Genomic DNA, 14,291 nt, shown 5'->3' on the forward strand with positions numbered 1-14,291 from the left:
ATATGGGTGAATAGTATGTTTCATAATCTTTTCAGATAATTATACATAGTCAGGCTTGATACTATAACTACACAAGTTATACTTCCTGTAAGGTTATTTGCAAAGTAGCACCTGAAACAGTATCTCATTAACTATGTCTGTCTCTGTTAGATTAAAATCTATAGGCCCAACCTGTACACCAAATGGATCTTGTACTAATGCTTGATTTGTTTTAAAGTAATATGTTGTTTCACTAGGTATTATAGGTGTTCCTGTGTTTACTAGGCTGGAATCAAATTATCAAGATGTCACATTTGTTTTAATATTACCACAGATGCTGACAGGAAAGTTTGTCAGTCATGAGAAGCTATTTTTGATGGATCAAAAGTTTTCCAAAATTCTGATTTTCTCTCTAGAGTTTACATTTGGTCAAGGCAACAAGAACTGCTGTCATATGTGAGTTGATTTTAATGAAGGGGTAGATTGATGTTCATTTTTAAGAAACTGGTGACCAAATAGTCTAGCCTAAATAATCCAAGGTCTGGAAAGCATGGAGAGCAGTACCGTCCAAGACAACATTCTGTGTGGAAGGAATTGTTCTGTATCTGTGCTGTCCAGTATGGTGGCCACGAGCTTCATGGGGCTCTAGAGATACAGGTGACCCTTGAAATGTGTCTGGTGTGCTGAACAGCTGCATTTTTAATTGTTTCAAGTGGAGAGGAATTGAAGTAGCCATATGTGGCTCGTAGCTACCATGCAGACAGTATACATCTAGAACGCTTTTTGTTTTCAGGATTCTGCTCAAAAAAGATATTGTGAGACTCATAGGTATATGTATATTAATTTATCTTCAAATGGAAGTCATGGGTTTGTCTATGTGGGTCTGAGACATATGCTTATAATACAGCATGAAAGTGTAACTAATATGCATTATAACAGCTGAAGTGTACAGACATTAACCAGAACACGATGTATCACATCAAGGTCATCAGTGTTCAAAAATGCCCATCACTGGAGCTAACTGACATGTCTATTAGTTCAGGTGTCTTGTTGGTGCCTGTGTCCACGTGGTAAATATAGGAGGCACGTAAGTCTTCAGTGAGCCCAAGTGAGAATATTTATTTATTTATTTAAGATTTTACTTATTTATTTATTTGACAGAGAGATAGAACCAAAGAGCACAAGCAGAGGGAAAGGCAGAGGCAGAGGGAGAAGCAGGCTCTGCACTGAGCAGGGAGCCTGATGCAGAACTCAATCCCTGCACCTGGGATCATAACCTGAGCCGAAGGCAGATGCTTAACCATCTGAGCCACCCAGGTGCCCCTGAAAACATTTATTGAGCACAACATATATCAGATACCTTGGATATTACTTGTTGCAGTGAGGGAGAACTTTGGGATCCATGGGGCATCTTAATGTGAAGGTGTTGGAACCTATAAGGATATGGGCTTTGGATGGGTGTATTTTTGTTTTTGTTTTGGGGTTTTTTTTGACAGTTTATTTTATTTTTCCCATTTTTAAAATTTAAATTCAATTAATTAACCTATAATGTATTATTGGTTTCAGAGGTAGAAGTCAGTGAATCATTAGTCTCCTATAATACCCATTGCTTATTACATCACGTGCCCGCCTTAATGTCTAACACCCAGTTATCCCATCCCTCCGCCCCCCTCCCTTCCAGCAACCCTCAGCTTGTTTCCTATGATTAAGAGTCGCTTATGCTTTGTCTTCCTCTCTGATTTCGTCATTTTATTTTTTACTCTCTTGCCCTATGATCCTCTGTTTTGTTTCTTAAATTCCACATATCAGTGAGATCATATGATAATTGTCTTTCTCCTATTGACTTATTTTGCTTAGCATAATACCCTCTAGTTCCATTTTGGGTGGGTGTTTTTGAAGAAGATCTGTGGAAGCTGGGACTCACTCCTGATTGCATGTTGTCAGGATGTGTGGGCAATTCCATGGTTGAGCATCTCAAGCAGTCATGGTAAAGAAGCAGCAATTGCTCACATTCGCCAACAGAGGGAGATATTTGGTATTTTGTGGGTTCAGTGCCTTGTTTTGTCTCTAATGACACAAAGCGATGTCATGGTTTCAGAGTGTCCTTGTCTGATGCTGATGTTCTGTGAGATGACTGGCTTATGTTCCACAGGAGAAGAATATGGCCAAGTGGTGGGCATTAGCCAGCTTCTGACCACATTGAGGGCCAGATGTCAGTGTCAGACCAGTTCCTGATGTTGGAGGCTGCTGTTTCTTCTCCTTTAAATTCCATATTTTAAAGATTTTATTCATTTATTTATTTGAAAGAGATAGAGCAGGAGGAAGGGCAGAGGGACAGGGAGAGGTTCTCGAGCAGCTTCCATGAGAGTGAAGAGTCTAACAGAGGGCTCGATCTCTGACCCTAAGATCAGGTCCCAACCTGAAATCAAGAGTCAGATGCTTAACCTACTGATCCACCCAGACACCCTTTAAATTCCATATTTTAAAATAGCTACATCTTAGCTATAATTAAAAAAAAATAATTTAAAAATTAGTGTTTTCATTTTCTTTGGGTAAATACCCAAGACTGGAATTATTGGCTTACACGGCGATTCACTATTTTGTACACCTGAAAAAATAGAACTTTTTTTTTGTTATTGCATCTTTGACTTTAAAAAAATTTATTTTATTTTATTTTATTTCAACTAATTAACATAGAGTGTAATATTACTTTCAGAGATAGACTTAGTGATTCATCAGTTGTATATAACACCAAGTGCTCAGTATATCAAGTGTCCTCCTTAATGCCCATTACCCAGTTACTCCATTCCCCTACCCACCTCCCCTCCAGCAGCCCTCAGTTTGTTTCCTGTAGTTAAGACTCCCTTATGATTTCTCTATCTCTCTGATTTTGACTTATTTGTCACTCCTTTCCCCATGATCCTGTTTTGTTTCTTAAATTCCACATATGAGTGAAATCATATGATAATTGTCTTTCTCTGATTGACTTATCTTGCTTAGCCCAATATTCTTTAGTTCCATCCACATCATTGCAAATGGTAAGATTTCATTTTTTTGATGGCTGAGTAATATTCCATCATATATATATATATACCACATCTTCTTTATCCATCCATCTGTTGATGGACATCTGGGCTCTTTCCATAGTTTGGCTATTGTGGACACTGCCACTATGGACATTGGGGTACAGGTTCCTATTTGGGTCCCAATGTTTGTATCTTTTGGGTAAATACCTAGTAGTGCAATTTCTGGGTGGTAAGGTAGCTGATTTTTAACTTTTTGAGGAATCTCCATACTGTTTTCCAGAGTGACTGTATCATCCCCTATTCCCACCAACAGTGTAAGAGAGTTCCCCTTTCTCCATATCCTCACCAACATCTGTTGTTTCCTGAGTTGTTAATTTTAGCTATTCTGACTGCAGTGAGAATGTAAGGTTATAAATCATTGTGGTTTTGATTTGTGTTTCCATGATGCCTACTGCTGTTTAGCATTTTTTCATGTGTGCATTGGCATTTGTACATCTTCTTTGGAGAAATGTCTGTTCACGTCTTCTGCCCATTTCTTGACTGAATTATTTCATTTTTTGGGTATCGAGTTTGATAAGTTTTCTATAGGTCTCAGATACTAGGCCTTTATTGGATAAGACATTTGCAAATACCTTCTTGGGATACTAGCCCTGTATCTGATAAGATATTTGCAAATACCTTTTCCCATTCAGTAAGTTGTCTTGTGGTTTTTCAACTGTTTCCTTTGTTGTGCAGAAGTTTTTATCTTGATTAAGTCTCAATAGTTCATTTTTAAAAAGATTTTATTTATTTGAGAGAGAGGGTGTGCAAGCACCAGCAGAAGGGAGGGGCAGAGGGAAGAGGGAGAAGCAGACTCTTCGCTGAGAAGGGAACCTGATGCGGGACCTGATGCGGGACCCAATGCGGGACCCAATGCGGGACCTGATCCCAGGACCCTGAGATCCACAGCTTGAGCTGAAGGCAGACTCTTAACCAACTGCACCACCTGAGCGCCCAACCAAAAGTTCATTTTCACCTTTGTTTCCTTTGTCTTTGGCAGCGTGTCCAATAAAAAGTTGCTGGGGCCAAGGTCAAAGAGGTTGCTGCCTGTCTCCTTCTCTAGGTTTTTGATGGATTCTTGTCTCACATTTATATATATCATTCACCCATTTTGAGTTTACTTTTGTGTGTGGTATAAGAAAGTGGTCCAGTTTCATTCTTCTGCATGTGGCTGTCTAATTTTCCCAACACCATTTGTTGAAGAGATTGTCTTTTTCTACTGGATATTCTTTCCTGCTTTGTCAAAGATTAGTTGACCATACAGTTGAGGGTCCATTTCTGGGCTGTCTGTTCTATTCCACTGATCTGTGTGTCTGTTTTGTGCCAGTACCATATTGTCTTGATGACTGCAGCTTTGTAATATCACTTGGAAGTCCGGAATTGTGATGCCACCAGCTTTGGTTTTCCTTTTCAACATTCCTTTGACTATTCAGAGTCTTTTCTGGTTCCATACAAATTTTAGGATTATTTGTTCTAGCTCTGTGAAAAATGTAGATGGTATTTTGGTAGGGACTACATTGAATGTGTAGATACACATTTTAACAATATTTGTTCTTCCAAGCCATTAGCATGGAGTGTTTTTCCATTTCTTTGTCTTTTCCTCAATTTCTTTTATAAGTGTTCCATAGTTTTCAGAATACAGATGCTTTGCCTATTTGGTTAGGTTTATTCCTAGGTGTTTTATGATTTTTTGGTGCAGTTGTAAATGGATTGATTCCTTGCTTATCTTTCTTCTATCTCATTGTTAATGTATAGTTATGCAACTGATTTCTGTGGATTGATTTTATATCCTGCCACTTTGCTGAATTCCTGTATGAATTCTAACAATTTTTGGATGGAGACTTTTGGGTTATCCTTGAAGAGTATCATGTCATCTGTGAAGAGTGAGAGTTTCACCTCTTCTTTGCCAATGTGGAAGCCATTTATTTCTTTTTTATTTCTTTCTGTGTTGAACATAGAGACTGGACATTCCTGTCATATTCCTGACCTTTTGGAGCATTTATTTATTTTTTAAAAGATTTTATTTATTTATTTGAGAGAGAGAGAGCTAATGAGAGAGCCCAAGCAGGGGGAACTGCAGAGGGAAAGGGAGAAGCAGGCTCTCCACTAAGCAGGGAGCCTGACATGGGCCTCAGTTCCAGTACTCTGGGATTATGATCTGGCTGAAGGCAGATGCATAACCAAGAGAGCCACCCAGGTGTCCCTTATTGGAGCATATAGTCCATTTACATTCACAGTAATTATTGAAAGATACAACTTTAGTGCCATTGCATTAACTGTAAAATCACTGTTTCTGTTTATTGTCTCTGCTACTTCCTGGTCTTTGTACTTTGGGACTCTCTCTTTAATCAAAGGATCCTGTTGATATTTCTTGCAGGGCTGATATAGTGATCACAAATTCTTTTAGTTTCTGTTTGTCCTGGAAGCTCTTTATCTCTTGTTCTATTCTGAATGAAAGGCTTGCTGGACAAAGCATTCTTGGTTGCACATTTTTCTCATTTAGGACCCTGAATATATCATGCAAGTCCTTTCTGGCTTGCCACATCTCTGTGGACAGGTCTGTTGCCAGCCTTATGTTTCTACCCTTGTAGGCTAAGGACCTTTAGTCCCAAGCTGCTTTCAGGATTTTCTCTTTATCCCTGAAGTTTGCAGGCTTCAGCATTATATGTCAAGTTGTTGACCTATTTTTATTGATTTTGAGGGGGGTTCTCTCTGCCTCCTGGACTTGAACCCCTATTTCCTTCCCCAGATTAGGGAAGTTCTCTGCTATAATTTGTTCAAATAAATCTTCTACCCCTCTCTGTCTTTTCTCTTCCCATAGGACCCCAATTATTCTATTATTGTTTTGCTTTATGGTATTGCTGATCTCTCACATCCTCTCCTTATGATCCGTAGTTAATCTCTCTTTTTCTCAGCTTCCTTATTCTCCATCATTTTGTCTTCTATATCACTGATTCTCTCTTCTGCCTTGTTTATTTTAGTGGTTAGAGCCTTCATTTTTTATTGTATATCAGAAATAGGCTTTCTGATTTTGACCTGATTAGATTTTAGTTATTTTATTTCTCCAGAAAGGGATTTTCTAGTGTCTTCTATGCTTTTTTCAAGCCCAGCTATTATCTTTATAATTGCTGTTTTGAATTCTAGTTCCAACATCTTACTTATATTCATATTGATTAAATCCCTCCAGTGAATACTGCCTCTTGTTCCCTTTTTTGAGATAAGTTCTTCCATCTTTTCACTATATCCAGAAAAGAATTGATGAATGAGAGGGAGGGGTGCCTGGGTGGTTCAGTCAGTTTAGCATCTGCCTTTGGCTCAGGTCATGATCTCAGGATCCTGGGATCAAGCCCTGTGTCAGCCTCACTGCTCAGTGGGGAACCTGCTTCTCCCTCTCCCTCTGGTGCTCCCTCTGCTTGTGCTTGTGTGCTCTATCTCTGTCCAATAAATAAATAAGTTCTTTAAAAAGAGAGAGAGGGGGGCGCCTGGGTCGATCAGTGGGTTAAAGCCTCTGCCTTTGGCTAAGGTCATTATCCCAGGGTCCTGGGATTGAGCCCTGAGTCGGGCTCTCTGCTTAATGGGGAGACTACTTCTCCCTCTCTCTCTCTGCCTGCCTCTCTGCCTATTTGTGATCTCTTTCTGTCAAATAAATAAATAAAATCTTTAAAAGAGAGAGAGAGAGAAATACAAAAATAGGAAAAATGACACCAAAAAAATACACACTACACAAATCAGAAGAGAACAGAAAGCAAAAGAAAAGAAAAATGAGAATAACATCAAACAAGAAGTTGAACAGAACAATAAACTAGATTCTGGGTGTATTTTGGTCTGTTTTTTAGAAGAAACTAGATCCCAAAATAGGAAAGAAAGAAAAACTATATATATATATATATATATATATATATATATATATATATATATATAAAATAAAGTTGAATATAATGAAAGGAAGCCAAAATGAAAAATAAAACCATAAGTGTAAAAATGAAAATTAAAAAAGACTTAAAAAAAGAACAGATAGAGTAAGAAAATAGCTGAAAAGGAAAATAAAATATAAAATTGAAGAACTAAAGAATAATAATAAAAAAAGACCATGAATGCTATATACTTCTTTCTGCAAGATCTGGAGTTTTACAGTTCTCTTTGATCAGGAAACTTGATATTCACTGGAATTTCCAGCTGGTCTTCTGGGAGAGGGGACCGTTGCACTGATTCTCAGGTGTTTTTGCCTGGGTGGAGTTGTGCCACCCCTTGTAGGGGTCAGACTCAGGTTAAACTGCTCCAGAACCCATGTGAGGCATGAAATCCCGCAGCACCCAATCTCTAGCCTCAGAGCTGAACGTTCACACCCCAACACCCTTCAGTGTGTCCTCACAGAAAGGCAGTCAATCACTCTTATCTCATTGGTTTCTGTCTAGACTCTATTTAGCCAGCCCATGATACAGCAGTTTTGTTTTTGTTTGTTTGTTTTTGTTTTTTTAATGATTTTATTTATTTGACAGTGGAGAGACAGTGAGAGAGGGAATACAATCTGGGGGAGTGGGAGAGGCCTCCTGCCGGCAGGGAGCCCAATGCAGGGCTCGATCCCAGGACCCCGGGATCATGACCTGAGCTGAAGGCAGATGCCCAACCAACTGAGCCACCCAGGCATCCCATGATAGAGCGTTTTCATCTCAGGCATGTAACTCCGAACTTTATGGACTCCTGAGGTGTGCACCTGTGCCACTCTTCCCAGGGGAGGGAAGGGGGTCTCACTGTGCTTCTGCCTTTCGCTGCACCCCTGCTTGGAGACTGGTCACCCAGTGGGTCGCCACTTTGCAATATAATATATTCATAAGAACTCTTCATATTTGAGAATATAATCTTATGTAATCCTTAATCTCCCAGTCTCTTTTCTCCCTTAATCTCCAGCTGCAATAGTGGGAACAAAGTAAGCATTATTTTAAAAGGCTCTTACAAAAATCTTTGGTTCCTGTCTTTTTTTTTTAAATTTTTTATTTTTTATAAACATATATTTTTATCCCCAGGGGTACAGGTCTGTGAATCACCAGGTTTACACACTTCACAGCACTCACCAAAGCACACACCCTCCCCAATGTCCATAATCCCACCCCCTTCTCCCAAGCCCCCTCCCCCCAGCAACCCTCAGTTTGTTTTGTGAGATTAAGAGTCACTTATGGTTTGTCTCCCTCCCAATTCCATCTTGTTTCATTGATTCTTCTTCTACCCACTTAAGCCCCCATGTTGCATCACCACTTCCTCATATCAGGGAGATCATATGATAGTTGTCTTTCTCTGCTTGACTTATTTCGCTAAGCATGGTGCGCTCTAGTTCCATCCATGTTGTCGCAAATGGCAAGATTTCATTTCTTTTGATGGCTGCATAGTATTCCATTGTGTATATATACCACATCTTCTTGATCCATTCATCTGTTGCTGGACATCTAGGTTCTTTCCATAGTTTGGCTATTGTGGACATTGCTGCTATAAACATTCGGGTGCACGTGCCCCTTCGGATCACTACGTTTGTATCTTTAGGGTAAATACCCAGTAGTGCAATTGCTGGGTCATAGGGGAGTTCTATTTTCAACATTTTGAGGAACCTCCAGGCTGTTTTCCAGAGTGGCTGCACCAGCTTGCATTCCCACCAACAGTGTAGGAGGGTTCCCCTTTCTCTGCATCCTCGCCAGCATCTGTCATTTCCTGACTTGTTGATTTTAGCCATTCTGACTGGTGTGAGGTGATATCTCATTGTGGTTTTGATTTGTATTTCCCTGATGCCGAGTGATATGGAGCACTTTTTCATGTGTCTGTTGGCCATCTGGATGTCTTCTTTGCAGAAATGTCTGTTCATGTCTTCTGCCCATTTCTTGATTGGATTATTTGTTCTTTGGGTGTTGAGTTTGCTAAGTTCTTTATAGATTTTGGACACTAGTCCTTTATCTGATATTTTGTTTGCAAATATCTTCTCCCATTCTGTCAGTTGTCTTTTGATTTTGTTAACTGTTTCCTTTGCTGTGCAAAAGCTTTTGATCTTGATGAAATCCCAATAGTTCATTTTTGCCCTTGCTTCCCTTGCCTTTGGCAATGTTCCTAGGAAGATGTTGCTGAGGCTGAGGTCGAAGAGGTTGCTGCCTGTGTTCTCCTCAAGGATTTTGATGGATTCCTTTCTCACATTGAGGTCCTTGATCCATTTTGAGTCTATTTTCGTGTGTGGTGTAAGGAAATGGTCCAATTTCATTTTTCTGCATGTGGCTGTCCAATTTTCCCAGCACCATTTATTGAAGAGGCTGTCTTTTTTCCATTGGATATTCTTTCCTGCTTTGTCGAAGATTAGTTGACCATAGAGTTGAGGGTCTATTTCTGGGCTCTCTATTCTGTTCCATTGATCTATGTGTCTGTTTTTGTGCCAGTACCATGCTGGCTTGATGATGACAGCTTTGTAATAGAGCTTGAAGTCCGGAATTGTGATTCCACCAACTTTGGCTTTCTTTTTCAATATCCCTTTGGCTATTCGAGGTCTTTTCTGGTTCCATATAAATTTTAGAATTATTTGTTCCATTCCTTTGAAAAAGATGGATGGTACTTTGATAGGAATTGCATTAAATGTTGGTTCCTGTCTTTTACCTGCAACTGTTCCACCTACATTTGTCCTTCTTTTTGATTGTCCAGCACCTGAACTACTTAATTTTATTTGTTTATTTATCTATGTATTTATCTATCTATCTATCTATCTATCTATCTATCTAGGTAGGCTCCACACCCAGCATGGAGTCCAGCACAGGCCTTGAACTCACAATCCTGAGATCAAGGCCCGAGCTGAGATCAAAAGTTGGACACTTAACCAACAGAGTCACGCAGGTGCCCAAGTACTTTCTTATTTTTAACTAGTTTCCTTCCTTATGAAGCAAGGCCCACCTCTCCATGAAGAAGCTGAAAATACCAAATACTCACTTTTCCAGAACTCCTTGCTGCTAGAGCTATGTACACGACAGGGATCCACTAATTGAACATACTCAAAGTGTGAATGGGAAATGTGATGCAAAAAACCCAGGCCCAGCAGAAGTGTGGTTCTGGAAGATGGTGGCTCGTGAGTCCAGTTTCTAGAAACAGTTGTGGCAATCATGCTCAGCACTGTCCACGTTCAAGGGTATTTGCCGTGCAAGCTTTGGTGTGTGTGCCCAGATGCTAGGGGCAGTGGTGAGTTCAACAGACTGGTTCTGTGGCATGAATTTGGGGTATTATTCCTGGTTGCATAACTGCCAAGTCTCTTCTGAAATATCCTTTCAACCCTGTCAATGTATTCCTTCTCTAAGTAGTGTGCCTGAGTCAGAATGCTGACACTGCCTGCCTGGTTAGCCTCGGCTTAGTTCTATGAGCTTGCCTATATCCTTCCAAAACATTTTACTTTGATTTGAGTTAACATCAGGTTCCATTATTTGTCTAGGTAGCAAATGTGATGGTGAAAAGAGTATGAGCTGAGACACCTGGGTGGCTCAGTCGGTTAAATGTCTACCTTCAGCTCAGGTCATGACCCCAGTGTCCTGGGGTTGAGTCCCCCATCCGGCTCCTTGCTTAGTGGGAAGTCCAATTCCCCCTTTATGCCTCTATTCTGCTCATGATCGTTCTCTCTCTCTCAAATAAATAAAATCTTTAAAAAAGGAAAAAAAAAAGTATGAGTTTCCAGTCTTTTTTTTACTTTGTGACCTTTAGCCTGTTACCCTACCTCTTCTAACAGATAAGAGGGCACTTCCCACTCTGAGTGCTCTGGTTAAAGAATTCAGATGGCCCCTCAAAGGCCTGTACTGAGTAATGAACAACAGGTTGAACTGCTAATTGATGGTACCACTCCTTTCCCTTCCTTCCCCCCCCCCCCCACTGGGGGTTCTCTTTTAAGTTTATAACATTCTAAAGCAAATAAGTTTATCATCTCTTCCCTTCTACCATTTTCTTCCTCACAAACTTTGGGTGAGACTGGGAGAGAAGGCATTCCAGAAGCTAAAGGAGATGAGAGATATGAGGGAATAGAAGGAACTCCCTAAAAGCTCAGGGAGGGGCACCTGGCTGATTCATGAGACTTGATCTTGGGGTTGTCAGTTTGAGCCCCACATTGGGCATAGAGATTACTTAAAAAAATAAATAAAGCTCAGGGATCAAAGAGACAGACATGTCCTTAGCCTTACCCTCTTACAGATGTTTTCTTACAAGGAGCTTCCTGAGAACATACATACCACACATCTTAGAAGTTGGGACACGGGACAGAATACACAGGTGCTCAGTTTTCCTCCCCTGTTTTCAAAGTCTTTTGACAGCTTTCTAAGTAAGCTACTGGTGATGCTATTTCCCACTCCAATCCATCTTCCACTCCTTATCCCAAGGTGGTTTTCTAAAGTACACATGAGATCTTGTCTTGGCCACCTATGTTTCTGCTTGAGTCATGGGCAAATGACTTAAAATTTCCAGGTCTCAGTTTCCTCATCTGTAAAGTGGGGATAATAATACCTACCTTGTGGGGGGTGTTATGAAGATTAAGTGAAATGGTAAGTATGTAGCCTGTAGCATAATGCCTGGTGTGAGCTCTTGCTATTATTGTCATTTATTGTTACTGTATAGGACTTATATTGCCCATGTTGCAAAACAACCACGTGCTCTGGAGGTTATGAGCCCTTGCTAAGGAGTCAGACACACCTGGGTTTTAATTCCAACTCTCACACCTTTACCACCCAGATGAACTCAGGTAAGTAAACTAATCTATCTTCTGATTTTCTTTCCATAAAATGAGCATAATAAAATATTTCCTCCCAGGGTTTTTGTGAGGGTGAAGTGAGATTACATAAGCCTATCAGAATTAGGTTAGGCTACTCCAGGGCCCTAAATGAGCCATTTGCCCTCGATAGAAAGGGAGCTAAAGGGAAACTCTATTGTTATTAAGGAATCAGGCTCTTTCTTTTTCCTTCACTGTCTTTAGTGGTTGCTTGATAGTCCAGGACAGCAACTACCTGGGAAGTTTTGAGACTTCTCAGAGGTTCCACTCAACAACTTCTACTTACACATCTTTGGTTAGAACCTAGTCATAGTCATACCTAGCTGCATAGGAAGCTAGCATTATAATTTTTTTTCACTGGACAGATTGCCACCCAGAATGACATAGTGTTCATAGGGGAAGTGAGGCTTTGACCAACAGCTACATGAGTGAGCTTGGACATGGATCTTTCAGCCCAGTCAAGCCTTTATATGGCTGTAATCCTGGCCAGTTGCTCGATTTCAACCTCATGAGAAACTCTAAGCCATACCCACTGAGCTAAACTGCTCCCAGATTCCTAACCCCTAGACACAGTTTGAGGTAATCAGTGTTGTTTTAAGCTACTAAATTTGGGGGGCAATTTGTTATGCAGCAGTAGGGAAACTAATGCAATAGGTAATAAACCTATTAATAATAGCGTAATAGCTTAATAGCGATTATCTAGGACTTTATCAACAATAGAAACCACAACTATTTTCCTTTTTTTTGTTTTTGCTTTCTTTTTGTTTCTTTGTTTAAGTTTTTATTTTAAAAGTAGTTAGTTACCATATAGTGTAATTTTGTTTCACATGTACAGCATAGTGATTCAACACGTCCACCCATCACCCAGTGCTCCTTAATCCCCATTGTCTGTTTCTCCCATCCCCTCACCCTACTCCCCTCTGGTAGCCATCTGTTTGTCCTCTGTAGTTAAGAATCTGTTACTTAGGGGCGCCTGGGTGGCTCATTCGTTGGGCATCTGCCTTCGGCTTGAGTTATGATCCCAGGGTCCTAGGATCGAGCCTCACATTGGACTCCTTGCTCGGTGGAAGGCCTGCTTCTCCCTCACCCATTCCTTCGGCTTATGTTCTCAATCTCACTGTCTCTCTCTCTGTCAAGTAAATAAATAAAACTGTTTAAAAAAAAAAAAAAGAATCTGTTCCTTAAAAACAAAGAAGTCTGTTTCTTGAAACCATAACTATTTTCATATCACATCAGAGTTGCTGTAGACATTTCAAAATATTATTTCTACTTCTCTCAACTTCAGAAGTGCAGTATCATTAGATCTGCCACTAGATAATACATGATTACAGTCTTCCATCTACTTACATTTGTGTGCTGGTGCTGGCCAGCCATTGTGCAACTCTGCCTCTAGAACACAGTCTAGAAATGTGGATGAGCCACTTGAACACATGTCTAATAGTTTAGGTAACAGTTACAGAATATTCAGAATATAACAGTAACAAATTCTGAGGTAGCAGAGGTTTTTTTCTTTTCCTTTTCCCCTTAAACTCCCTTTTTGTATATTGTTTATGTTTTGAAATAAAGGCATGAACACACAGTATGTTGTACAGGTGGTATTTGTATACTGTTTCTCCTTAGAAGATACTGAACATTTAAAATAAGAAAACTGGAGGGTACCTGTGTGGCTCAGTCAGTTAAGCTCCTGCCTTTGGTTAAGTATCTGCTTTCTGCTCAGGTCATGATCTCAGGGTCCTGGGATTGAGTGCCATGTTGGGTTCCCTGCTGTGGGGATTCTGCTTCTCCCTCTCCCTCAGTCCCTCCACCAGCTTGTGCTCTCTCTGTTGCTCTCTCTTTCTCTCTCTCAAGGAAATAAATAAAATCTTTTAAAAAAATGACCTAATCTGAAGATTGGAAAAAAATTGAAGAAAAAAAAATAAATAGTGCTCTAAGACCTGTGGGGCAACATCAAGATTGCCAACATATACCTAATGTTTGTATCCAAAGAAGGAAAGGAGGGGAGAGAGCTAAAAGGGAAGGCTTTTTATTTATTTAAAAATTTTATTTATTTTTAAGATTTTTATTTATTTATTTGACAGAGAGAGAGACATAGTGAGAGAGAGAACACAAGCAGGGGGAGCTGCAGAGAGAGGGAAAAGCAGACTTCTCACCGAGCAGGGAGCCCTACGGGGCCCCATCCCAGGACCCTGGGATCATAACCCAAGCTGAAGGCAGACACTTAATGACTGAGCCACCCAGGTCCCCCAAGGAAGACTTTTTAAAAGAAATACTCGTCAAAAAATTGATGAAAACATGAATCTATATATGCAAGGATGTAGCAAACCTCAAGTAAGATTAATGCAAAGAGATCCATTCTGAGACACATCATAGTCTAACTGTTGAAATACAAAGGAAAAAATCTGAAAGCAGAAAGGGAAAAATTATCACATACAGAGAGCATCAATACCACTGTTGGCTGACTTCTCTTCCAAAACAATGGGGGCCAG

Source organism: Mustela erminea, chromosome 4 (assembly GCF_009829155.1).
Source record: "Mustela erminea isolate mMusErm1 chromosome 4, mMusErm1.Pri, whole genome shotgun sequence".
Taxonomy (NCBI): domain Eukaryota; kingdom Metazoa; phylum Chordata; class Mammalia; order Carnivora; family Mustelidae; genus Mustela; species Mustela erminea.